At 28.5% G+C, this 27,395-nt stretch overlaps 1 protein-coding gene across 3 annotated transcripts in view; it reads left to right on the forward strand.

The window, feature by feature from the left end:
• Window positions 1-27,395, forward strand: part of LOC111034234 — a 289,529-nt gene that overhangs the window by 108,382 nt on the left and 153,752 nt on the right. For all 3 annotated transcript variants that reach the window (XM_022315353.1, XM_022315352.1, XM_022315354.1), the window contains exon 3: window positions 2,354-2,394. The gene's annotated coding sequence lies outside the window, so the exon portion shown is untranslated. The remainder of the gene's footprint in view (window positions 1-2,353; window positions 2,395-27,395) is intronic.

Consider the following 27,395-nt stretch of genomic DNA (forward strand, 5'->3'; position numbering starts at 1 on the left):
ATTACATCAAATTGCATAGTATTGTTAATAAATTACATTGTTTTTAGAGTTTACAATAGTTTTGATAATAATTATTAATAGTCACAAACATTGTGACATGAAAGGACTAGAATGAACGATTTACTGAAATAAATGTTTATGTTTACTACATTTAATCTAATATTGGTTGTACATTGAGTGACTCGAAAAGTTTTCAACGACATTTTTAACAATGGTAAATTTTTTAAGAAAAAAAATTATGTCCTTTGTATACCTCTTTCATTGTTGCCACCAATATGTAATACTTATTTTATTGTATCTAAAATGTAATTTTGACGGCAAAGGTGAAATATATAAATGGTGACTTTTTCATTGGAAAAATCAAAATTGTACAACAGAATGATGTTCAGAAGAAAGTTTTAAGTGTATTACAGAAATGTCAGTTTAGAAAAATTGTTTTACATTTTTTTGAAATGCACACTCATTTAAAAAGATTTGGTGCTGATTTTTCGTTTTTCAACCTGAAGACGTACAATTACACTTAAACCTACAAACTTTTTATTCTTTATCAAGTTACGTAAGAGCTATAGATTCAGTATATGACGTGTATGGCCAATAATACAAAAACTTTAAAAGTTGGGTTAAGTTATATACGATTTCAGAATATACTGTCAATGTGTAAAAATGCCATTCAATATTTATCGCACTAGAGTTCATGTTTTAGAATAATTGTTTTAAATAATATATTACAATAAAAAATTATACATTGCATTATTTAAGTTATGAACAATTAATTCGTTCGCATAATGTAAATTATTATAAATCATGTGAATCGAAATGCTTAACTTTTTTGGTGAGCTATGAAATTATTGACTTGCTGTTTAATTAAATTTGGAGAGTCGACCCATGTTTTATATGAAAAAGATACACAATGTAAATTTAGTTTATTAGTAAAACATCTATAGATAGGTTTTAAGTTCATAAGATTATACAAAAATTAAATCTGACTTTTCTTGTGTGATTAAACAATAAATAATTATACTTAAATTCTTTCTAAACTATCCTATATTGTATGTTTTAAATGTGTAGAATAAACCGTATGATTTGGTAGTCAAAAAAAAAAAAGAGTAAATAGAACTTTAAATAAAATCATAATATAATATTAAAATAAATGTTATGAAGAAACTACATTCACAAATGATAACAGTTGGTATTTTATTATTATTATTTTTCCTTCGAAGGCAAAAGCAACGCACTGCATCTAAGGCATAGTATAATGATTTTAACTAGATTGATTTTAAATATTATGATAAATTAATAATATAAAACGAACGTGTTTTTATCTTGTTTACACCAAAAACACTTCAGTCTGTGGTAGTCGGTATTCGCTTAATAACGATTCGTCCATCAATTTTCCACTATCTCATAAAAAAATGGTTTGTTAAGTCTGAAGAAGTATGGATTTAGAGTACCTTATGTCGGAAGTCGTTGCGTCAAAAAATGGTTCAAAAACAATCATAAAATAAAATTCTTATAACACTACAAAATAAATGGAAAACAGTTAGGATCGTCCGGTATATATTCAAAGTTTCAAAAAAACATGGCAACCGAGCCGGACATCCGCCGTAGTAGGTATTATAGACACAGACTGTTTGACAGCCGGAAAAATTTATGCCAACACGTCCATACCCTTCCTGACACTTCCGGTGGATCGTACCAATGAATTATGTATCGCGGTGAGGGGCCGGTCGGTTATAACGACAGAGAGACCATCGGTGAATCGGAATCGTTCTTTCTGGTTTGAATTCTTATAACCCAAAACTACACCTGTCACATTAGACAATGTCCAATTCCCACCTATTTTATATTCCTACCTGTTCATCCACCCCATCGTAAAGTATAAGCAAAATCATGTTGAGCAAAAAATTAAAGGAGAAAAAATGTTGCGAGCCTTGTCATGACTGACAACTGTCCGACATAAATCAGCCAGGTGAAGTAAAATTTTAATTTTATTTTCATACGGACACTATAGTAATTTATTACAATTGGCTGGATGTTGCATTTCTAAAGCACCTCGTATCCATTGCAAACGGTATTTACATTATTTCACGCCGTTTCCTCGACGGAATTATTTTAAATTGCACATTCAAATGTATTATAAAGACAAAGAACAAAAAAAAAATTTAATGATATATAACACGGACGACACTGACGCGTTTTCTACGCACTTTCAACTTTAGTAGAAAAAAAATGAAAAATGAACTCTATTCAAAGAAAGAAAAACATTTCAATATATAATCACCTTTTTATACAAACATAAAAATATACAAAAAAAATTACAATATTGATTGAAATGTATAATATTTTGTTGCAGATTCGAGAAATGCGTTGATGATATTTGAATAACGAAACATGGTGAGTAAAATATGTTTAGTATATTAAGTATAGAAATATAATATTGTATATTATTGGAGCAGTTGTGGGATAAATCTGAACTCCATATTATAACATTTTTCTTTATTTTATTTTTATTTTAATATTTGACTACCTATAAAATATATTTTAATACTGAGTAGGTATTCCAGATAAAATGACACTTTATTTTTCTATTTCTTTTATAAAAGATATTTTACTTTAAATAATAATACATTCCAGTATACTTAAATGTTTTGATTACAATAACAGTTTATACATCAAAAAATATGAATAATATTGTGGGAAGTTAAAATGAATAATTCGTCATGCCATGTGCATAACACCGAATAAAGTTGTTGTACCTATTTCTAATTAATCGATCAAGTTAAATAATAACAAAACAAAAAGTCGAATACGCTTTAATAAAATACAATAAATGCGTGTACAAATATATTATATACTTTGTTAAATGTTTTAACTTTTATTGAACCTGGTTGATTTAAAAAAAAAAAGGTTATTATTATTTTATTCATTAGTTTTTAATGTAATTACCGATATAATATAGATTTATATTTAGACACTTAATTATTTATTGTATTTCTATTTGGACTTTTTTTTCTATTATTAACACGACACCGATATTACACTTTAATGTAAAAAATGAACACATTGTCGTAAGCAACTGCAGTTTTGTCCACAAGTTAAGGGATATTAGGAAACATTCTAATATTTGGTATATATTAACTAGAAATGAAAATACTTAGAGACTAAAATTTAGCTTCAAACTGTAAAAATCTTTATTTATTTTTATTTTTTGATTGAAGAGTAAACTTTGTAATATATAATGTAACACGGCGCATTGATTATGCAATATGACTACAGAAGTGCCGTGGAAGCATAGCTTTTTATTATTTTCTTTGATAATAATATGATTAGGTACTCTATTTTACTAATATCATATATAAATATTTATTTTTTAATGGTTCTTCGTTTTATTAACGGTACATTTGCTATTATTTTACAAAGACATATTTCATATAAATTTTTAAAAAAACTTTCACAACAGTCAAATTCTGAAAATTATATTTTAATATGTTGATTCAATCTTCATCATATTTATTATTTACAATTTTTTATTAGATAACCACATAGAAGGTAGTTACTGTACAATTTTTGTTTTCATTTTTTGGAAATTTATTCGCTTTACGTAATCGCGAATCGTTTCTCATAACACTATAATACAGATAGTTGGATTATAATATATATATATTATATAGTGATATTATATCGCACGATATATTATTATTATGTTCGGTGATATTCGATCACGCTCTATATATAATATATAATATATAAACGGATTATGAGTGTATTCACTTTTCAAAAGCATATCGTTCGATAAAAAAAAAGCAAATTTAAACCTTTATACGTACTGGTTTATTTTTTCTCTCCGAACGAGGGGTTTCGACGTTTTTCATATATTTTGTCAACGTCTATTTACCATAAAGTTTAAATTGTTTTACGTCTTGATAAAAACGAAATATATCGCCGTACGTTCGATGTACATAGTGCGGGAAACAAGGTCACACTTTCGCTGCGGGAGCTAGCACGATTGTCGTAGTCTAATATGCACGCTCGCGGTGGCCGCGATACGTGATCGACCGATGCGCATAATACCTTTACACGGAGCCCCCAATACGTGTAACTATATGTACCTATATATTAAATATTATGTATACGTAATATCGTGATATATAATATTATACTCACAGCCACCCGATAGTGTGACCGACCGTATACCAAATACGACCGCGAACAATAATAACGGTAGTTACGACTTTGGAAAGTTTAACGCGCGCCGGTGGCGGTGGTGGCAAAGTCGTCGGCGGTAGCGGTGCACCGTGCGCCCTTTATATTAATATTATTATGGATCGCCAAAATGTTTTACGGCACACTACGACTGCAGCTTAACAGTATACACGTGAACGGCTCGTGGACTGTATTATAATATAATGCATTATAATAATAATATAATAACGTTAATAATAATAATAATAATAATAATAACTCGTCGGCGGATGCATTTTACGCGTCTCGAGCGCGCCTTCGCTCGGGCTAACGACCGCACTATAGCCAGCGTGCGCGGCTGTTCGATTCTCTATTGGCGGTGAGACCGACTCGGCACGTGGCGACGAAAATGCCGAATCCGTGTTTGCATCGAAAACTTTAATGACATCGCGAACCGTACCAGTGGAATTGGGGGAATTTTACAATGTTATTACACCGGAATAAATTATAAATGTGACAAAGTAAACGTTTTGTGACATTTCACAGAAAAAAACAAATCGAACGTACGTGTTGTTGAACGGTTCATACAATTGTTTCCATTATGCAGTCAAAAAAGCAACATAACTCGTGACATATTCCAAAATAGTTAAAGTATTATGTCCAAATTTGTTTTGTAATAATATAATATGTTATTGTGTTGTTTAGTTTCATTCTCGTGAAAATGAATGTTATAATTGTTGTTCCATCGAACCCACGAGAACATAATAACATATAATACGCAATATTATGTCCCTGAAAAAATGTAATTTTTCAAAGCGATGGGCAATAATTGTAAATTCAGGACTTAAAAAAAAACAATTAGTTTTACTAAGTCTTAATCATTGTTGCAAAACCTACTTAATGGAACATAATAATATAATGTATTATATTATTTTAAGCAAACAAAAAATATGAAATTAATATAACAAAATAAAATATTTTTTATCTGTTTGATTAAATAGTATACACTTTTTTCACCTAATATTTTAACATATTATCATCTATATGAGATCTTTGAGAACATATAAAAGTGTGAACAAGCTTTAATCTCTTTTGTGTCAGTGATTTAATCGTGACGTTATATTTTCGTGACCTGAGTACTTATACATTTTATATTTTTTTGTATTACTTGCAATCCTCTGTAACTACAGCCATTGTGTTTTCAGATTACAATAGATAAATATTATTCATTATTTAAATTAAAATTAATTTTTACATAATATATATATATTGCACGATTGCACATAATAAAGAACATTCATTTGAGCAAGTTGGTTATTTTGAGTAAAATAATTACTGAATAACTGAATACAAAACTTATACGGTTTGAGGAATTCGTATAAAATATTGGAAATTTTCATTTCCTTCTCGTGAGTATGGATTTCTTTTAGAATGTATTTTACCATGTAGTAAGAGAATATACCACAACTGACAGGAATACTGTTTGTTCTCCTCCCTTTTTTTGAAGAGATGTTGTACACTTCTACAACTCATATAGTATTATGACTGACTCAGAGCCAGCCGGCTGTCGACTGTCATTTTTTTCTGTTTTTATTGGATATTCTCAGTGAGAAAGACCACGGGACGGTACCTACATAGCTCTCTTAATTTAGTTTTGTTTTGAAATTTTTCGTGCCAATCACTGATGACGTCAAATCGTATTATTTTAATGCCGATAGTTTTTATTACATATGAGATTTATCGTCGTGTAAGGTTGGCTAAAAATATATCATCCGACAATATAGTAATATTACCTATATTATATACTGTAGCAGTTGGCGGTCCAATATGAATTTGTGGTCGAACGCGGTGGCCTTCGCAAGTATAAACGAATGCGTACTATTTCACAACCAACTTGCCGCACGTAGTATTACAATCGTAATAATAAAAACGTACGCCACGCTAAAAGGTCCGACTCGCCAGGGCGTCTGTCCCTCGGGGAGGCTTGGCGGTGGGATCGAAGGGGTTGAAGGATGGGTGGTGCGGAGTCTGTGCCGAACAACAAACAACGTGCCGCAAGGTCTTCTCCATATAATATTATACATTGCCACGTGAAATTAGCGGCTCACCGCCACACACGTGTTAAATACAACAATAGCATACAGGGTGATTGTCCGTACAATCATTTCTCGTTTTTCCAGCGACCAACTTAGATAGCAACCGGAAAACTCGCTGGTCCGTTCTTGTATAGTACGTTATGTATATTTTATACGAGTCGTAGGCAGTACACCCACTCTTCGGTACCGAGCGTATGGTATAAATATATATAAATGTGTGTGTGTGTGTGTGTGTGTGTGTGTGTGTGTGTCGTATAAACACGATGTCAATATCGGCCGGGTTCGGTTGGTCAAAATCAAATACTACGTATATATATACATATTGCGTGGATGGCTGTTGGACGATGGATAACTGCACCCGGATGGCGAATTTATCGGTTTTGACCGTTTCGTGCGTTAGTTTGAGTCTATGTCGTCTCGGTGAAAACGATGGCTGGAAAGCTATACTTTTTTCTTCTTAGATCTGTCTGTAGCGCATGTTAGTCTATCGATTACTAAACGTTTCTAGATTTTAACGATCCCATATTAATATAGTAAATATAATAATATATTATTAACATAAAATCGTTAATGGACTGAATGCTTCAAGATGTGGTTACGGCCCGATTTTTCGTTGTCATGGTTATACTTATTATACTTACTGAGCATATTTTTTACCAAGTGTATACAATTTATTAACAAATAAAAGAAAGAAAATAATATTTTCTTAAATTATTTCCTTAAAAGTAGATATATTTCAGAAATTATGAAGTCTAATATTATACTACCATGGAGAATTCGGAGAACGGAAACACAATGAGTTGGAACAAAAAGAGTTTGATCAATCCGTTATTAATAATTCTTTTAGTTAGGTTAAAGAAATATTCACTCGTAATATTACAAATATGACTATAATGAATTATATATAATTATAATTATATTATCTCATAATTTTCTCCTCAGTCCTCAGCAACCTTTGATAAGTGTAATTGATATAAAAAATGAATGAGCAAATAAATACAAGCAATTGAATACAATACAAATTATGTTTTATTTGACTGACTTCATTTTTTTATCACGTTTTTGTAATTAAGTTAAAATGTAACATATTGCATAACACTCTACTCTATATATTTTTCAAATAACGTTTAAAATCCAAAAATATATTTATGATTCATACATTTTTCTGGAATTGACACGTGCTACGCTGTAAGTTAATTTTATATTATCTGTTTATTAACACTAATTACGACAGGGTGTCCATTGTACCGTGTCGTGTCCAGCGCATATTTGTCATATTTCGTTAATATTATTATGCAGGTAACATAATGTTGGTGACACGTCACCTACTAGTTCAATTTATTATTCGACTTCATACGGCATGGTACGATGGAAACCCGGCTTAAGAGTTTACAGTCATTATTTATTTATTCGGAACGATAATCCCGGTACTGAACTTGGCAGATCGGAAAATAACAAGGCCCGGCGACGGTATTACATGGAAAGACTATTACTGTGTCCGTCTTGTACGTTTAATTGAAAAAAAATCCTCCCTTAACCACTGCACGTGGTTTGCGCTAATACAAATAATGCACATCACGGTTGATTATAATCTACAGTGAGGCAAACAAACACTACAAGTTTCTACCCAAAATATCGTGGGTAGATATAACTTTTATGATTTTCGACAGGAACTGAGCTACGTGGTCTCGGAATAACGAACAAAATGTAGACCGCACCAGTATCTATAATTTACGTCATAAAATATAGTTATATCATGATTTGATTGATTTTAATGGAATAAAACGTAAACTCAAAGAGTGAATCCAAATACAAAAGAACAACTTTCTAATTAATGCCGTCACCAATTATACAAATTATAAAGTTGACGACCTGAAAAGATAAAATATATGACTCGTATAAAAACTTTAATACTAATGATTGAGTGAATACCCCAACGATCAAAAATTTATTAAGTTTTTGAAGTGAAACTTCTTATATCGTGGTGGCCGAGTGAGTTGCAAATTCGTGGCAAAATAGGATCCTAACGACAAATAAAACGTTCATGAGTAGCGGTTGGCGTGTTAAATGCAGCTTGAGCACTTAAAGTGAGGACTGAATGCTCCATTCTTCATGCAGCAACCTGACATTGGATTCAGTACTTCAATATGTGTAGAACTATCATTTTCATTCAAGTGATATAGTGAAGCAACAATACAGTGCTTAATTTTTTGAAATGATTTATAGTTCAATGTAATTCATACTAATCTTTATTGAGAACGTTTGTAGAAAGTCACAGCGTGTTAAGTGTTATTCAAAAGTGGTTTAAATAAATAATAAATGAGGTTATAGCAAAATAAAGCGACATATAACTGTAATCAATATTATATCATCTCTATGGGCATATTATGACGTGACGATTTATTTAACACGTATGTTTCAATCAGTCAATTACTATCACTTAAAAGAAAACCATTGTTTTGATGTTGTATCGTTATAATATAATATACAGTTTGAAAAATTAAAATAACTTAAATAATTTTCAAAGTTATATATTTTAAACAATTTCATAAAAGAAATATTTACACAAAACAGAATGAAAATACGTTATCTTGAAATGTTTTTATTTTAAATGTTTAAAAAGTCCACCAACTGGTTAGGACCACCGACTGTTTCCCAAGATTAATTGGTTAATTTCATAAAATATTAATTTATCAGATTTGTTAAATCAATTACAGTACTGTTGTTATATTCATACTTTAAATTGGCTATTTAAGTACAACCAATTATTCAAATATAAATTATAACTAAATATTTATGTATTGATATGTCATGTTTCATTATTTTCTTTTTTTGTTTAATTGATGAATTGTTAAAACAATTTTTAATGAGTATATATATTTTCAAGTTGCCCGTTAAAAAGTACGAACGTATTCCAATTAAAAATAAGGTTCCTCAAATTGACAGCCTGACTAACTGTATCTATATATGATAATCAAAATATCCACTTATTCAATTTGTATAAATTAAGGAAGATGCTCTGACTAACTAATCAATGTGCAGCCAATACTATGAATAGCTATTATCTTGATACATTGCATATGCGATGACAGTTCAGACAGTTAGAAAAATTGATAATTATTTGCTAGAATTTGCTGTGAAGTTTTTAGAATTTGCATGGTTTTGGTTTTTCCAGAAAAAAAATGATACGATATTTCATAAAACAATACAACTGGAATAAAAAAAGACGATGAATGGAAAATCTTATTTCATTAAAAAGTCGAGTAGAGGGCAAAAATCTATATCTTAATAATCAAAATGTAATTTGAATAAAAAATGTTCTTGACTAAATAAAAATCCTAAATTAATAAAAAATGTGATATTAATAAAAATCAAAATGAATAAGAAATAGTCTTTATTAAAAAAAAGCCTAAAATATTAAAAATTTAATACTAATGAAAAATCTAACTTATATTAAAATCTAAAAATATTCCTAATTATTTTAAATTAATAACAATGTAATAACAAAAATCCATAGTTAATAAAAAATTTAAATTAATAAAAAAAAATCTAAATTGAATAATAAATATTCTTAATTTAAAATCCTAGTTGAATATACATATCAGGTTCGAATGCGTAGGTGAATAAAGATGGGCCATTTATATTCTAAGCTCCTGGATGAAAGTGGGCGGGGGAGGGCTAAGGTCAGGTTGGCCTCCACAAGTAAAAAAAATTGTTTTCCGGGGAAACCAAAATCATGCAATTTTTAAAAACTCCATAGCAATTTCTAGCAAATGAGTAGCAATTTTTCTAAAGTGTTCGTTCCTGGGTTCCTGGGAGGCAACTTCACGCACGTAAGATAGTTATTACAATAAAATAGTTCTATAATTGGACCCGATTGCAGACCTGTATTTTATATTTGATCAAAATGACCCTAATTACTGTATCAGAAATATATTGTGTAGTTTACATCTAACGAAGTTTAAGACAGGATAAATCCGATTTGTCGCGGGGAACGCAGTGCAAAAATTGCTGTAAGTTGTTAAATAATTGGGTCTGAATCATACTACTTTTAAAGTCTTAAGTCTCTTTAAATTATATTTCCAGTTCGCCTACCTATATAGTAAATTATTATTTTATAAAATTCCTTATATAAATCGGTAGCATATCATGTACAGTAAACTCTGAAATCGAACCAATTTTAATACAATTCAAAAATATTATTTAATTTGTCTAAAATTTTAATAATATTTTGTGATATTCATAACGAAAGAGCCATACTATAAAGTTACAGATTCTGGGGAAACAGTTAAATAAAAACAGATAAGTAATATTGTGTGATTGTTTTGAAATTATACAAACCATTTACGAATAAAATGTATATGATATAATTTAAATTTATGAAGATTTACAATACAGCGATACAATAGCGACGATGTAAAAACAGAACAATTATTTCATATGACCCAAAGTTCAGGTGGAATATAAAAAAAATATGAAGGTAATCAAAAACGTTGTTATAGACTAATAGAAAATGAAGATTTTGCAACACGGATAATAAATAGACGAAACTTCAGTATTATACAAATGTAATATATTTATTTCGTCCTAAACCAGGTTGGTGCTGGTTTGGAATCCTGAATAAAAAAATACCCGGAAGTTGTCCTAGAAAGAGGTGGATTGATGTTGTGGGAAAAGATTTGACAGATCATGGAGAGCAAAACTGAAAGGAGATAGTAGAGGATCAAGACAAGTTGAATGATTTGGTGATAGCGTCAAAAATTCTTGGAGAATAAAAATAAGAAGATTTTGAAAAGATATTATATTTAAATTCATACTAGAATGGCTTTATTTATATTTTGTACTAAACAAAATGGGACAAACAGTTTTGGCTTGAATCTAAAAAATGACCACATTAACTGTGTATTCTATTTCAATAACAATTTATAGTCAATAAATTATTTTATTAATCGCAAACTAATTTAATAACACTTTTCCAATCTGTCATATTTGGACAAACGTATAATTCAAGCTATATACAAAATAATAATAACTCGTATAAATCATATAAAAAAAATTAAATGAAGGCAACTGTAACTTATATGGTTAATCATAAATTTTTTCTGATTTAAAATGTTCATTGTTTAGACTACTTATTATCACTTCATATACGCTTTACGAGTACGCATGCATGTCAGTTAATCGTTATTAACATACATAACAACTCAATTTTACATAAAATATAATATATTTTTTATTAAATGAGTGTACAGAAAACCTGTATCCCTCCATCGAAAACTGAAATATAGGTTTTCGAAAATAACTTGTAATAATATGATATGTTTCAATAGCTACTGTATTTTTGTTAAGGGCTAATATCCGGAAACATTTAAATAACCGTATAAGAACATAATATAGTCTTAGACGTTATAGTACAATCAATCGAAATGTTATAAAAACACTACATTTCAATAGATAAATGACTTACAAAAGTTTAATCGAAGAAACTACGTTTTTAATTTCATTGAAAAATCTTTACTGCCTTATTGTATTTCGATTTGTATTAAGAGTTAAACACTGTGCTTAATAAAATGTAAAATTAAATTCAAAAGTGGATTTTGAGACAATACAGCTATACTATATAAACGTAGCTACTTCACATTTTCTCGATTATATTATTATCTCAATTTACTGTACAACTACTAAAAGTATAATATTATATACTTTTCTAGATTCTAATATTCTACTATATGGTGATTCATATAATATTATACATATATAATATATTGTAAATGATTAGATAAACGGAAATAAAATAATTATAATTGCAAAATAATCATCATGGATAAGATTATAAGAATATCTAATATTATTCAACCTAATAAAATGGTATACGGTATAAAAATAATTTATATTGTATTTGAGCTGCATATTCACATTATAATATATATAGTACTGATGTTATTCGGAATATAAATTTAAAAAATGTATAATATTGTACATAAGTATGTTTAAGAAATATATTACGTGTCCAGAGTAAATTTAAAATTTTTTTATTTACATTATTTTTATAATACGTAAATATTATCAACCTATATGTTATATGTATTATAATTTATAACTTATTAGTATATTTCTATAAAACAAATTCTTGTAAGCTTAAAAATCTATTTCAAAAGCAGATGATTATAGACAAAGTTAAGCGTTGTAGTTGATACGTGCCTAATGCCTTTAATACAAAGGTATAAAAAAATCAAAATCAAACATCGAAATTAAAACACCAACTACACTGACGCTAACCTTTTAAGTTCTATTTTTAATTTTTTTTTTACCCTTATCAATAAAATAAATCTAGTTCCCAAAAGAATTGCAAGACATAGGTACGTGTGTAGCTTTAACGACGTGAATATATTTTACTACTCAAAGCAATATTTTGAGGGTGTAAGGTTATAGGAGTTAAGACGTGACATTTTTTCATTACAAATTTACATATTATTTTCATTTACATAAGGCGTAAGTGCTTTGTGCAAATATGACTTCAATTTCAGTTGCTTATTATTAGTAATTTAGTGGCTTGACGACCTCAATGGAGTAGACTGTAGATATACTACTCGTTCGTAGAAAATCAAAATCAATACATTTGCTAGTGTTCATAACATAGATAATACATTATTTGGTTATCTGTGGTTCATACTCATTTATAATCTTAAAATGTTGTAAATTGTATTGTTAAAATATATTATATTAATTATTATAATAACTCTTAATATATACCATTGAACAAAATACAATTTTATATTGTTGTTATAATAATAATTACTATAATTTTTCCAATATTTGTTTATTGTACAGTTGTATTTTTCTTATTCACGTTCATCTATAATCCAGATTGATAATAATTCAAGACTGTACGCGTATGTTGGGATTCAGGTTTGAGAATTGTATAGTTTAGCTGGATAGGATGTAAGTTAAATGATGGCAATAAATAAAATAAATCAATTCATCAATAACCTTAGAAATCGACACAATCACCAACCGTTAAAAATTCGGTAATCTTCGAAGGTACCATTAATACTTTGTTTATACTTTGGAATTTATATTAAAACATTTTTCAAGGTTTAAGTAATTTATTTTTATTTCAGTGATAGTACAATAATTGTGTTTCTGATATACGAATAAAGTTTTCTATTTAATTTAATAACACAAAGTCGTCGGAGTGTCATCATATATTCTATAAAAACTCTGGTACGTAATGTAATATAGTTGTCTTGCAATAGATATATAAAATAAATCCCGAAACTTCTTAGAACTGAATTATAAAATTAAAACTCGATGGAATAAATAAAGTTATAAGTTATATTCTGAATTAGGCATCTTGAAAACTGTAATATAAAATGTTTGAATTAAATTATACATAATATTAATTTGTGCTTACCAATTTACCCAAGTAAAACTAAATAAGTTTATAGTAATATGTTCAAATTAATATTTAGTTGAAATTGTTAAATATTTTCTTTCGTAGCATTTAAATCAGAAACAATAATTTTCTTTGAAAATAGTTTTTAATGTAGATTATTATCAGATTAAACTGATTACAGTTATTAGTATAGCGATAAAGTTTAAATTCCTTACGATGGCCCCATAGAAATGTTATTAGTAATTATTATTTATGAGCTTATAACGACGGTGGTGAAAGATGCACGGTTAGATGTAAGGTAGTTTCGAAAGATTATTTAATTGAATCACTTGAAGCTAATGTCCGTTTTGCTTCCGGTTTCAGTTTACGAACCGTCTCTCACAGCTTGCGTTTCCTCGGAAGAATAATTGCGGTAAAAAGTGATTGGGAACTACGTGTTGATGCTTCGTAACAGAAACTTCATTAGATTTTATAAACTACTTTGTACTTACCTACAATAATAATGGCACCACGTGGTGTTTTAAAAGCACGTTGTTTGCACAGTCGTTTAAATGTTTGGTAGGAATTTAATAATAAGGTGTAAGCGTTTGACATAATTAAAACTAGATGTTCGATTGCTAGCGTCGTCGGGTAAAATAGCGTGTTTAATAAATATACTTGTCTGCATCTATACTTGGCTGGTATTCACGGTGGCCATATTATCTGTTCAATTTAAATATTGTATATTGGAGATCATATCAAGAAAATTAGTATTAGTACTTATCTTCAGTTAACTGTGTAATTACAATTGATGCTACGCATTTCATATTTTTTTAGAATATTATTAGAACTATATTAATGTCATTTCTGGTCAGCAAGAAAACTCAAACGCTAAGTTACGTACTTACGTCTCACGCAGTACCTCAAGAAGCACCGCGATGTTTCATTAAATGACTTAACGACGGTTGTTGTTTCACGACGACAGGCAGTGTTGGTCAGACGGTGAAGATGCAATTTGAACACGATATACATAGATATAATATATATATATGTATATATATGTAAGCCATTACAATCTATTTTAATATAATGATGTCTGTGAAGTTTTTCGACTCGGAAGACGTCGTTTGTGACAGCGATAGATACCGGTCAGTCGCGCGGTTGGACATCGACGAAACAACAGATCGGCGGCACCCAGAGGCTAGTCCTCCCTGATGGCCCCCTGGACCGTTTTCACCCACCTTCTTCTAGTTTGAGTCTGAGATTTAGTTACACTCGAAGAGGGAAAAATCATTGCAGACACGTTGCTTCTCGGAAGGAGGGCCTCCCGGTCGCTTTCGTTGAATTTACTTGAAGTATGAGCTGCGTAGATTATGTTTCAGAACCGTATCATCGGTATAATGAATCCCATCGTACGGGTATTTCCCTAGTTTAACAGGCACTTATCACCCACTTCAAACCTTTGATACCGTAGGGAACGTGAATGGATGATTCTCAAATTAAAAACAATAACAAACAAATGCTTTTTCCCATGTATCTACCTAATTCTCGAATGAATGCCATACTCAGGGAACATAGCGATACATACTTATAATGTTTTGAATGCTTATTGCACTACGGCCAACATCTATAGTTACACCACCTTAGCTATCTTTACTGAAAACATAGCTTTACTATTATCAAATAAGGAACTAATACATCAGTTAAATTCCTGCAAGAACATGTCAACCGTATCAAATTCTGGAGTAAATATTGATGATTAAAAATCAACAAAGATTAATCATTTCAAGTAATATTTAATCTCCTTGCAGTGGAATTATATATAATATAATCTTGAAATAACACTGAATGAACGGTTAACCTGAACACTTCCCGTTTAAACCAAAAAAAAAAAATAGTTATCTATATAGGTCGCATAATTTTTATCCACTAAAATCTTAATGAAATTTCAGAACTTAACTACTCCCGTGCAAATCAGTTTGGTTACACAATCTACAATTTCGGGACTTTGCTAAACCATCTAACATTCACCCAATCCAAGCTTTCAAAAATAAATTGCTGAAAGTTATTACTGGTGCCCCGGGGGCCATGGTATTTAACTGACATAACATTACACGAAGATCTACAGATTATGGCTGTTAATGACCTTTCCCAAACTTTATTCCAAATGAATTTCAAACACTAGTCCATTAACAAAAATATCTCTTCCCTTCCTGTTTCTTGATACATTTTTAATAATACAAATAGCTAACAAGTCTGTTTTTATACTTGTTGGTAATTATAACACAATATGATATTTTATAACCTCTCATCACTTGCTATCCCACGCAGTTTTGATGTTCTTGAAAACAAAAAAAAAAATGTTTTTTAATTAATCGGTAACAACACTGTATTTTTGCAAAAACATTATTTCATCTTATTTACATCACATAATGTTAATTTATTATTTCAAAGCAAAACGTTTTAAAAAAAATTCTTATTTATCATATTTACACTTAGATTTTATGTCTACTGTTTTGAAATAATCAATAATCTATCACGATTAATAATTTAATATTTCCGTGTAATCAACGAAAATTAAATGCTAATTTAAGTCAATTTTAACTACAATACTTATAATTGTAAGTTATTAAAATTAAATAATAGTTTTTGAACTTCTTGATTTGGTTGTTCATAAAATGTTAACCATCTGTTTTCTCTAATTTATATCAAACGTATTAAATATTATTTCGAGTATGAGATTATTAGAGCAAACATTTTAATTCGAATAATATAATTTCCATTTTTGTTTTAAAAACTTTCAAACAATTTAAACTTCCTTACTACACCATTTAAAAATGATGGTTCCAAGTATAATGATACTCATAATTAATAAATTAAATAAGAATGAAAAAATGATCTAAAAGTTATTATTATAGAATTTAATATTATGTTAATGTATCGTAAAATTTTCGTTTATAAGTTATAACAGATAATACACAAACAAAACTTATTTGTTTACTATAAACTTAAATATAGTTGTTTTAAAAGTTTATAAACTTAATAATTAAAATAAGCTATACATTATTGTGTTCACAAGGGTTTCATATCCAAAACAATTAAATGTTAACATATTTTCATTCATTTTTATTATTTGTTTTTTCAACGGGAAAATATCTTGTCTTCGTTACTCACCAAAAAAAAAAAAAGTTTTTGATATTTGAGCAATCTCTATAGATACATTTATAACACACGTTTTTGGAATTGCCAAGAAAAGAGAAAAATACTGTTTCTGTATATTTAATGATTTACATCGCCATTACAGTGTCTCTTTGGACACAAATGTATATTGTTATACAATGCAAGGCACCACACTTCCCAAACACGTCATGCGAGTTAAGTTGATATACATAATATATTTGTATTCATGTTTTCTTAACCGCATTACCAAAATATGTCATTCAATCTCCACAAACACGTGCACGTGGAATCAATCAAATGTCAAATGAGAAACACATTATACATTAACAAGAGGATGGGTCTTTGGTACGTTGTATAAATATATGTTATAATAACCATGTTCGTAACACATCACATTTCATATTACCATGAGACATGTTCCCTACGATTTGTTTTTATTCAGTAAGTACCAAACTAAAGTAACTACTTAAGTTTATTAAATTTATAATTCTTATTGTTTACCATATACAGCCCTATTAAGGCCTCCGTTGCTAAACCAGTTTCACACTGCATCGTTCTTTATTTGCACTAACTTCCAGTCGTATTCCTTTTACCCGTTTCTTAATATCTGTTTTCACTGTTTGCTTCCATTTTAATTTGGGTGACCTCTGGCTCTAAGAGGTATTTTCTTGACGATGTTAGATGTTAAAATATTGAATGTTAATAATTGTGATCAATTGTATACAACATTTTAGATAGGTATAACAACTAACCATACTAAACTCTTTTAAGTATGAGAAAATATATACAACTTTTACTAAAATTTGAACCTCAAATTGTTATAACGTTATAATTTTAGCTTATGTATTTTAAATATTTTTATCAAGATTAAAAAAAAAAACAACAACAACAACATTTTCAAATGCTTACAAATAACTTAAAATGAGTGTCAATGTTTCAAAAATATCATTGAGTATAAAAAAATTATAGTTTAAGTAACAGTGGATTACTTTGAGTTGCTGCTATACATTTTGGTGTACAATAGGAAAATTATATTCAAATACAAACATTAGGTTTCAATTTTATATTACAAAATAATTTACAAAAGTTGGTAATTTTGATGAATTTTGTAAACATTTAAACTTTCAACGTCAATAAAATATTGGACTACTTTGTACTTTCGATATTTTTAATTGTTATATGAAAAATTCATGAGTAACTTGTTATTAAATTGTCAGTTTTTTAATGAAAAAAATTACATCATATATAAATAAAAAAAGAAAACCAACTATAGCAGAAAATTAAAAATACCTATAAAAAAAAAAAAAAAGAGCCAATATATTAGTTCATATTTATTACATGCTCATATAAAATTTAAATCCTTTACTATTTATTATTGAGCTACAACTAAATAACAGAATTGATTTTGACAAAAGTTAATTTTGCTTATTTATTCTCAATAATACCACTATTTTTTTCTCTGTTATTTTGAAATGTACTTGGAATTGTTTACTTTCGGCATCCCCCAACCAAAGCACTAATTACATTAAATTTTCTAACAGATACCACCCGCAAAGTTTAAAATTGAAGAATTTAACATTTTTACTGTACGAAAAAACTGTGACAGGCCCAAAAAAAATACACATCATTCTAAAACAAATACATTTATCGTCTTTCTCAGAAACTAAAATGAAACAACTTTTCTCTTATTTGCGTTCTTTGGACAAGCTGCCTTAGAATTCATATACTGAAGTGTTATTAACAATAAAAAAGTTAGTTTTAATATAGCATTTTCCCAGAAACTATAACAGTGGATTTTGAAATAGCGTTTTTCGGGGTAAACTAAAAAAAAACATGTCTTGGAAGTAGATTTTTTTTGACTAAGGTCCAAAACCAAAAACAAAGGCTACTACACTAAATTGTTAAAAATAGTAGTACAATAATTTAATTGTACAAAGCCAAAAGTTCTCGTAATCTTAAAATACACAACTTATATAATAACTTATAATAGTACCTAACCAATGTTATTTTTCATTAAATTTAATTGTATACAATTTCGTAATATTATTATAGGTACGAAGAATATATATTAGTTGTAAGCTTTTATACTTAAAAATCATATTGAATATTTTTATTTAATTTTTGTAAAATACATATATTTGGTTTTCGAGATTTTCCCAGGAGATATATTGATTAGAAATATTGTTCATTGGTGTCTGGTGGTATTATTTTCTATATATATTTATATAAGAGGTATATTCGTGTTTGGTTTTATTTTAATTGAATAAAATATAAATGAATAAAATACTCGTAAGTTATAAGAACATAAGAAGGCTTATAAACTTCATTTTTTACTGTATTTATAAGTTTTAGTTTAAAATTTTAAAATGTATTTTATTTTTATTATCACGCACTACTACATCACAACAAAACAAAATAACATATTTCATTAAATTATTATTATACGAAAATATAAGTCCCATAAATAATTAATTTAATTTACGTGTTTCTTTTACATGTATATATATATAAATTATACTAGATTCTTAGTGTATTGTTCTAAACTTTAACTTTCCAGATTTTTCTTTTTTTTTTATTAAATTACTTAAATATAATGCAAGTGTAGATTATATTATGTATTGTAAACTATGTACAGATGACGGGTTATACATACAATTTAATATTGAACTATACAGTTTGTAAGCTAGAAAAAAATGTTATATACATTTTAAATAATTTTCCAACCTTGAAATAGGTATGTGGCTAAAAGAGTAAGTATGCCATGAAAAGAACATTAATTTTAATAAATACAAATATTGGTTCAATACCTACGTGGAAAGTCTTTAGGATTTTCGTTTCATTGAATATGATGAATAACTGTTCATCCTTGTATTTTAGCGACTCGTAGAGTTCGTTAAACTATATTATTTTATGGCAAGATAATATAATATGACGTTGTGTATAGTCGTAAAGAAAGAAAATCGATGGCCGCCAGCAAGTACGGTTCCTATTTTAAATAATCGAATCACGCGGAATAAAGGAGCCGTCTACGTTTCCGCATTTGTCGATAGCATATAAATATATACAAGATATTACAAGAGTCCGATTACCGCAGCGGCGAGTTAGGCAGGTGCAAACGGAAAAGAGTTTTTTTTTAAAATTTTTCATAACAATTTTGCCCACGTTTCAATCGATTTTTAATAGCGATTTTAGTGTTATAAATTATAATATTCGTCGCGCGATTGGCACCCCCGAAAACCCACTGCAGCCGACGGATATCGTATGAATTCTCCTCAATACCTATATGCGTAGGTAGCAGGTACCTACTTGGAATATTGAATTTATTATGCAAATCAGCACCACGCGGTCTACTACACATATAATAATTATTATTATTGTTATACGTACCTACAAAATATATATTATTATTATATTTTATTTTAACATCATAATAATATTATACGCACTCGTGGTACATTGCCGGACCATTTCATTCGCGCGATGTTAGGCTGTGACCGCGGCACCGGTACGGTTGGTTAACCTAAACCATTTACAGACACCCACACACACACACACACACACACACACACACACACAGAGTCTACGCATATAAATATTGTATATATATCTATATAAGAGAATGTGTTTATGACAGTTTAGCCTTTAGGGGCACATGTCCCGAGTCCGATATTTGTGTGTGGGCAAGTGTGTGTGTGGTCCCGAACCCTCGATTCGATTAAATTTGTATTTCCCCATCCCTCGTATCACACACGCACACACACACACACACTACCATAGTCACAGTTTAAACCACACACTACGTGGGTAACGGGTTGAGGTGGACGACGGGAGGCGGGTGGATTGTCAAAATAAAAATACAATTTACAGCTAATGCACACACAATAATATTTTGCCAGCTTTATTGTGGGGCCGCCGGTTTTGCTGATACGAACGGCGGCCACACACACACACACACACACACACACACACACACACACACACACATACATACACATAACCTATAAAGTATATATGTATACGAATAAAGTGTATTTCAATAAAAACTACACAACTATACACTGCCGTACAATATTATACTCATGTGTATGTATGTCAAAGTGTGTGTATAAGTGTGTGTGTTTTGTCCCGACAATAATATCGTTCGACTGCGCAGTTTCTTATATACAATATGTATATAGTCAATGTTAATAAGTTTTGTCAACCGACAGCAGTGGACTATATCTATGTATATGTATATCGTGTATATATTTATGTATATAAACGTTTTATTTTTATACGGAAAACGTCCGATCCACACTCCACTCGATATTTACTCAGTGCGTTCGCGAGGAAAAGACAACAACATTATTGCTAAGATAATTATTTTCTGCTCATGCTGTAGAAATATTATGTAGTTAGTGTAACAGTGCTGTCGATGACGACATAGATATTATCATATTTATATAGCGTTCATTCAGTGTTTGAATTGTCGACGATTTTTTAACGTTTGAATGAATCTGTAGCTTAAAACAATGGCAATGGACGGTCGTGATGAACGAGAATGTACAAATCATCGTTTTGTCTTCTATACTCTTCTAAGAGTGGTCAGTGTGGGCTCAGAGCTCTGCCTCCGAAATATTTCAAAATGTACGTTATTACACTTGGGTAGTTGGGTTTCAGCAATATATTATTTGATATTTTGATCCAATTATTACATATTTATATATTTGATACACCAAATCCTATATTACGTATTTATTTATTTACTTTCCTCTACTCGAATTGATTATTGATTATTTGATTAATTGATTTTTTTTTTTATAAACAGTTATTAGCTATAATAATGCAATATTCAAGGAAAAACGTCATATAGTCACTACTTAGCAGGTTATTTTTATAATATAACAGATCTGCATAATTATTATTATTATATTATTTAACCGAATGGTACATATTTAAATAAAATATACATAAGCATATAGTATAGGTATTGTAAAATAATATTAAAAATGGATTTTTATACCTCGACCTCGATTTTATCTGTACAAAGGCTTTTCAAATTATGCAAATCATTTAAGTTCAAGCCATATAAATTATTTCGAGTTTAACTTAATAAACATAATTTTAATCTACTAGACATCAGTGAAAATATAATTCTAACCTTTTAGATGTATGTAGGTGATAAAATCTGTGGAAAGATTTATAGTGGATCCTTTCCAGAGACACTAAAATAAAGAATAAAATAGTGATTAGTTTATTTGATAGTGATGATATTTATACATCATGTTATACAAGAAACTACAATATAAGTAACAGTTATATTCGTACTTTGTGCTTTAATGTTTTTTTTATACAATAAAATATATAAGTTTTAAATTTATAATTCCAAAAAAAAAACATTGGTAAAAAAAATATAATTACATAAAGATTAGATTTGTTTAAATCTGAATACAACACTATATTACCTTAAATACATAATTTACATATATAAATATAATATGATAATAACTAATTGTTAATTAAATACATTTACTACTTCAATATACACGACAGAATCTTTAAAAAACTCAGTTTTTTATTTTTTATTTATAAAAGATATTTACAATCTATATAAAATAAGTTAAATTAGTAAAAATAATTTGACATTAACTTGTGTGTATTAAACGTGACAGTGTGTGTGTGAATGGAGCGTCCATCAAAACTGTTTCCAATTGGTATGCTTAAGGTGGTAAGTAGCTTTATATAATACTGAATATCAGGTAATATATCACTTTCCATTTACTTTTAAACGACGGGTAGAGTTGTCGGGTAATGTGTGAGAGCAGATCTGAGGTATGAGATGATTTGTGTGATTGCAGGAGTTTTTATGAAATTTGGTTTAGTGATAGGAAACAATTATTATTTTTTTGAGGATATTGTTGATATTTTGAAGTCATGATGTAGGGAACGATTTTTGAAGTAAAAGCAGTAGAATGAACACGGAGAGTTCTGATTTAAAAGCTTGAAATTGAATAAGGTTTGAATTTTTGAGCTCCCCTAAGTTGGGTGCCATATTATGTCATTGCAGGAAGTAGTACTTGTTTGTAAATTAATGTGTTGTTATTCAGAGAGGTTTTGGATCGGAGCAGGTCTCAGTTTGTGGTCTCTGAGGTTAAGCGATATTGTTATTGCTTTCATGTGGTTAACCCAGGTTAGTATTTTGTAGAGAGATAGGTAATTAACAGAAATGTCATTGGGAATTGGTTGGTTATGTAGGTGAACAGAAAGAATATTTTAAGGACTGAAGGTAAAAGTGATGTGGGTGGATTTGCTTTCGTTAATTTTGTAAAGACAGTTTAACAATTATTTTATAATATTCATCGAGGTTGGGTGACAGAAAAATTAGGAAAATAGAAACATTATTTTTAGGCTCAATGATAAAACATTTTCTAGGTTAAATAAATTAAGTCATCAATTTATTTTCAAAGCTGGAAACTTAAATTCACAGTTGTCACATGTAAGGTTAGGATAAATCAAAACAAGGATTAATATACATAATATCCAATGTAATTTATCATAAACTCATGTTCATTATTCAATTATTTTAATTAAATTATTATTAATAAAATATATAGGTACTTAAATGTTTACCTGTTTATACAATAACTATCGTTAGTCGTCCTTTAAATACTGATCTAATTTTTTCTTTATTTGAACTTAAAATGTCAATAAAATATTATTTTTTTTTTAATTTTCGGTTATAGCAGGTACTTACTTTTGAAAATGTTATCATGAATAATAAATCATAAAATAAACTATTAGTTACAAAAAAAGACATTAAAATAAGAAATAAAAAAATAGTTCAAAAATAGTCAAAACATTTTTTTCAATGTTACTGTAGCTTATTGAAAATTATAACATATAAGTATGCGGTAGAGTCATAATATAACCTAACCAAACAATAACTTAATGTAATCTCTGGTCAGGTGACACTACTGAGGGTCTTCCTATTCGAATATTTCATAATGTCATATAAACTTTGTCATCATACTTACTGATTATTGTAAAATAGATTGTAAATATATGTTAAAAATAAAAAAAAAAAAAAAAAAAATAAGTATGCGGTTAAAATTTCATCTAAGTATGGATTTATTTTTTAGTTAAACAAAAACCAAAATCGATTTTGTAAAAAACTGTTTTAACCTAAAAATGGCCGTTTTTCTTTAAATTTTCTTTTTGTTTTTCCAAATGCTTTTGAAAACTACTTTCTTTAAATTTTGACAGCAAACATGTACCAACTAGGTTCACCTTCCACAAGAAAAAATACCGAAGTTCAAAATTGTTATTAAATTATTGTTTACAAAAAAAATGTTAACTGATAGAAAAAAAACCATATACATCATTGTAAAATCAAAACATAAATACATTCATCACTCAACTCAGAATTTAAATCAACAGCCAATAGTTTCATTATTTTTTTGACACCAAAAATAATACCAAATAAAATATTTTAAAAAATCAACAACACATCTTAGTAATTGTTGAATACAAATCAAAAAACAGAAGAAAAAGTACGATAATATATTTTATATACTATTTGAATGTATTTTTATTTTACAAGTTAACATGAAATAATATTTTTTTAAATGCATCTATGACCACGTCATAGTGGTTATTATATTGTTATTTTTTTTAACTCTAATTTTTTTTTTCTGAGAACAGCTCGTTGATATATGTATTGGACAGTTTGTCGATTATTTTTGTTCAGTGAAAAATCAAATGGCCAAATCAAAATAGAAACTTTAGAGAAGTATTACACGATTTTTCAATTACTGATAAATCGGCCAAGTGGGTGAGATGAGCTATAAAAAAACACTTAAAAAAAAAATCTCGACATTCAATTCAAAAACCTCATTTAGTACTATTCCAAAAAAAAAACCTTTTTCTGACTCCTTCAATTCCCAATGCAATGTACATACAATTGTGTTTACTAAAACCGCTCGTGAGCTGAAATTATTTATGAGTTAGTGTCGCCAAAATGAATTGTGTCTAGTGCAATTATTTTAGCAGCTGAATGTAAATCATATTTGACATGCATATCGATTCTTTAAAAAATGTAAACTGTTTACTGATTTACTTTATTTAAGCAGAATTAAAGTGATTTGAACTCGTCCGGAGAAACGTTATGTTTATAAATATTAACTTCCAACCGACAATATATCACTCAAGTCTAAATAATATGGTAGTACTTTATCTCATCCCGTTTATTTTATTATTTTTTCAAGTTTATAACAACACACTTTATTTAGAGCTATTCGATTTGATAAAATATATATAAATGTAAAATGCTATAGGGACTATAATATCACACACTCGTATTTCACCGAGTTTTAGTTATTTGTGATTAAGACCAAAAAATAACAACATAATATTAGATTTTGATCATTATTTGTTTGGTTGGATAATATACATTTTCAAAGAACCTACCAATAATATATCGTCAAATAAGTAAGTGTGAGTTGTATAAAATTGTATTTTTTTTTTTTTAAGGTGAATAGGTATTGTAAAGCTACTATTTTTTTCAAATGGTATTTAATCTAAAACTTATAATTATGAATATGTTTCAATTTATGTTGTAAATCTATAAGAACTTTTAAGGACTTGAATTTTAATACATTTCGTTATTTCTACTTATTATGACCGCTTAGTTTTAAAAATATTTCGATTCAAACAGCTTAATAGCTTATACATCATATATGATTATACATACTGCAACAACAGTTTTTTTTTTATTAATTGAAGTATTTAGCTATTATTTAATAACATTAGTCATACAAATAATAATATATATTATATATTATGTGTATATATTAATCAACATTATTAATTGATGTGAAATGATAAAAATCAAAACCGTATTAAAATATAATAAATATTTTTTTCTATTCTAATGTTCAATAGGTTTATAATTTTGTATCGATACTTGAAAAAGCAAATAAATTATACATTTTATGAACTCAATAAATAATAGAATACATGAAAATTATTTAAACTGTCAAAATATTGCTTACAATATTACAATAAACCAACGTATATATTGACATTAAAACACATAATCCTATAGATTGGTTGGCAGAATATTCGGTCGCCGTTAAAGGTCTAAGATCCTGATTATTGTGACAGAATACCCTTGGCAACCTTTATACACAATCCAATCCAATTAGACCGAAAGTCAAAATATTATGTATAATTTAGCTAGGGAAATGAGCTTTGCCAAGGGTACCATAACAATACTCAACGATATATATGAACTAATTTAACATTTACAGTAAGTCATAGGATTTAATATTTATTTGCGAAAGAGCAATAATTTCCATTAATATCATTACCGACAAACACGTTGAAGTCGTAAACTGAGTAGTAACTAGAAGCTTAAACATTTTGAACATGCTACATCCTGAAATATTAAAAAAAATTATTATTTCACAACTTTAAAATATCAATCTAATTATTATTATCGAAAAAACGGTGAATTGGTTGACAACTATTAATTTCTCACAAGATAAATCTTACTAATTTTTTATTAATTTTTCCTCGAATTAGTGTTAATAATAATTTTTTAATTTACCAGCAATAACTTTTATAATTACCCACTCATAATCAATCAGTTGTCAGTATGCTATTTGTGAGGTGAAGCCAATAAAATAATAATAGCAATATTCAAACTATATTCGAATTAAGTTCATACTTGAATATTACAATAGTTCATCGTTAGGTTAGGTTAATTATTCAATAACAAATATCAACAACTGTCAGTTTAAAACAAATAGGTACCTAGGTAGCATATTATATGGGTGATTTATTTATAATCAATTTTCAGAATAATTACGTTCATACGAGAACGGTTTTGTGTTTTAGATCAAATATTTTGATTTAAATTAACTATTAAGTATAGTGTTGTATTGCAATAGTGCATATCTACCATAATAATATTGTTGTAATACGCCTGCGTATTTTAAAATGTTAGTTACGCTCGTTTAGCTCGAAACAATTCAATGAACAAACACCATCTACATTATCTCTCCATTAAAATATTTGGACAACGCGCTGGGTTGAAAAAAAAAACAAACGTAAAACAGCAAAGAAAAGAACATTTTTCTGAAACACAACCAATCTATGACTTGGCATGGAACGACTGAAAGGTTATTTAATGCAATTATATTATCTGTACACGCAATACAAACGAACGACTTATTTACAATGCATTTTATTAAAGCTACGCAGCGCGTTGTGCTTCCGCGGAAATAAATTATTACGCGTAATTAAACTTTATTACATATAATATTATTATAATGCACACACGGAAATAGATTTTCTTTGCTGTGACTTTGGGTGCACATAATAATATTTCGGATTCTGGTTGTATGAATAAAAACAAAAAAAAAAAATCCCGAGATAGCATTGACCGAATTTTATCGGGCGAATAACGCGTGTTTAAAATCCATAAGACGTACACATGGATAATATGTCCGTTTGTATATTATATTGTTATGTTTTACTGGAAAAAGTAAACGATTACGCGACAAACATATTAATCGGTACCT

Source organism: Myzus persicae, unplaced genomic scaffold (genome assembly GCF_001856785.1).
Source record: "Myzus persicae strain clone G006 unplaced genomic scaffold, MPER_G0061.0, whole genome shotgun sequence".
NCBI classification, from domain to species: Eukaryota; Metazoa; Arthropoda; class Insecta; order Hemiptera; family Aphididae; genus Myzus; species Myzus persicae.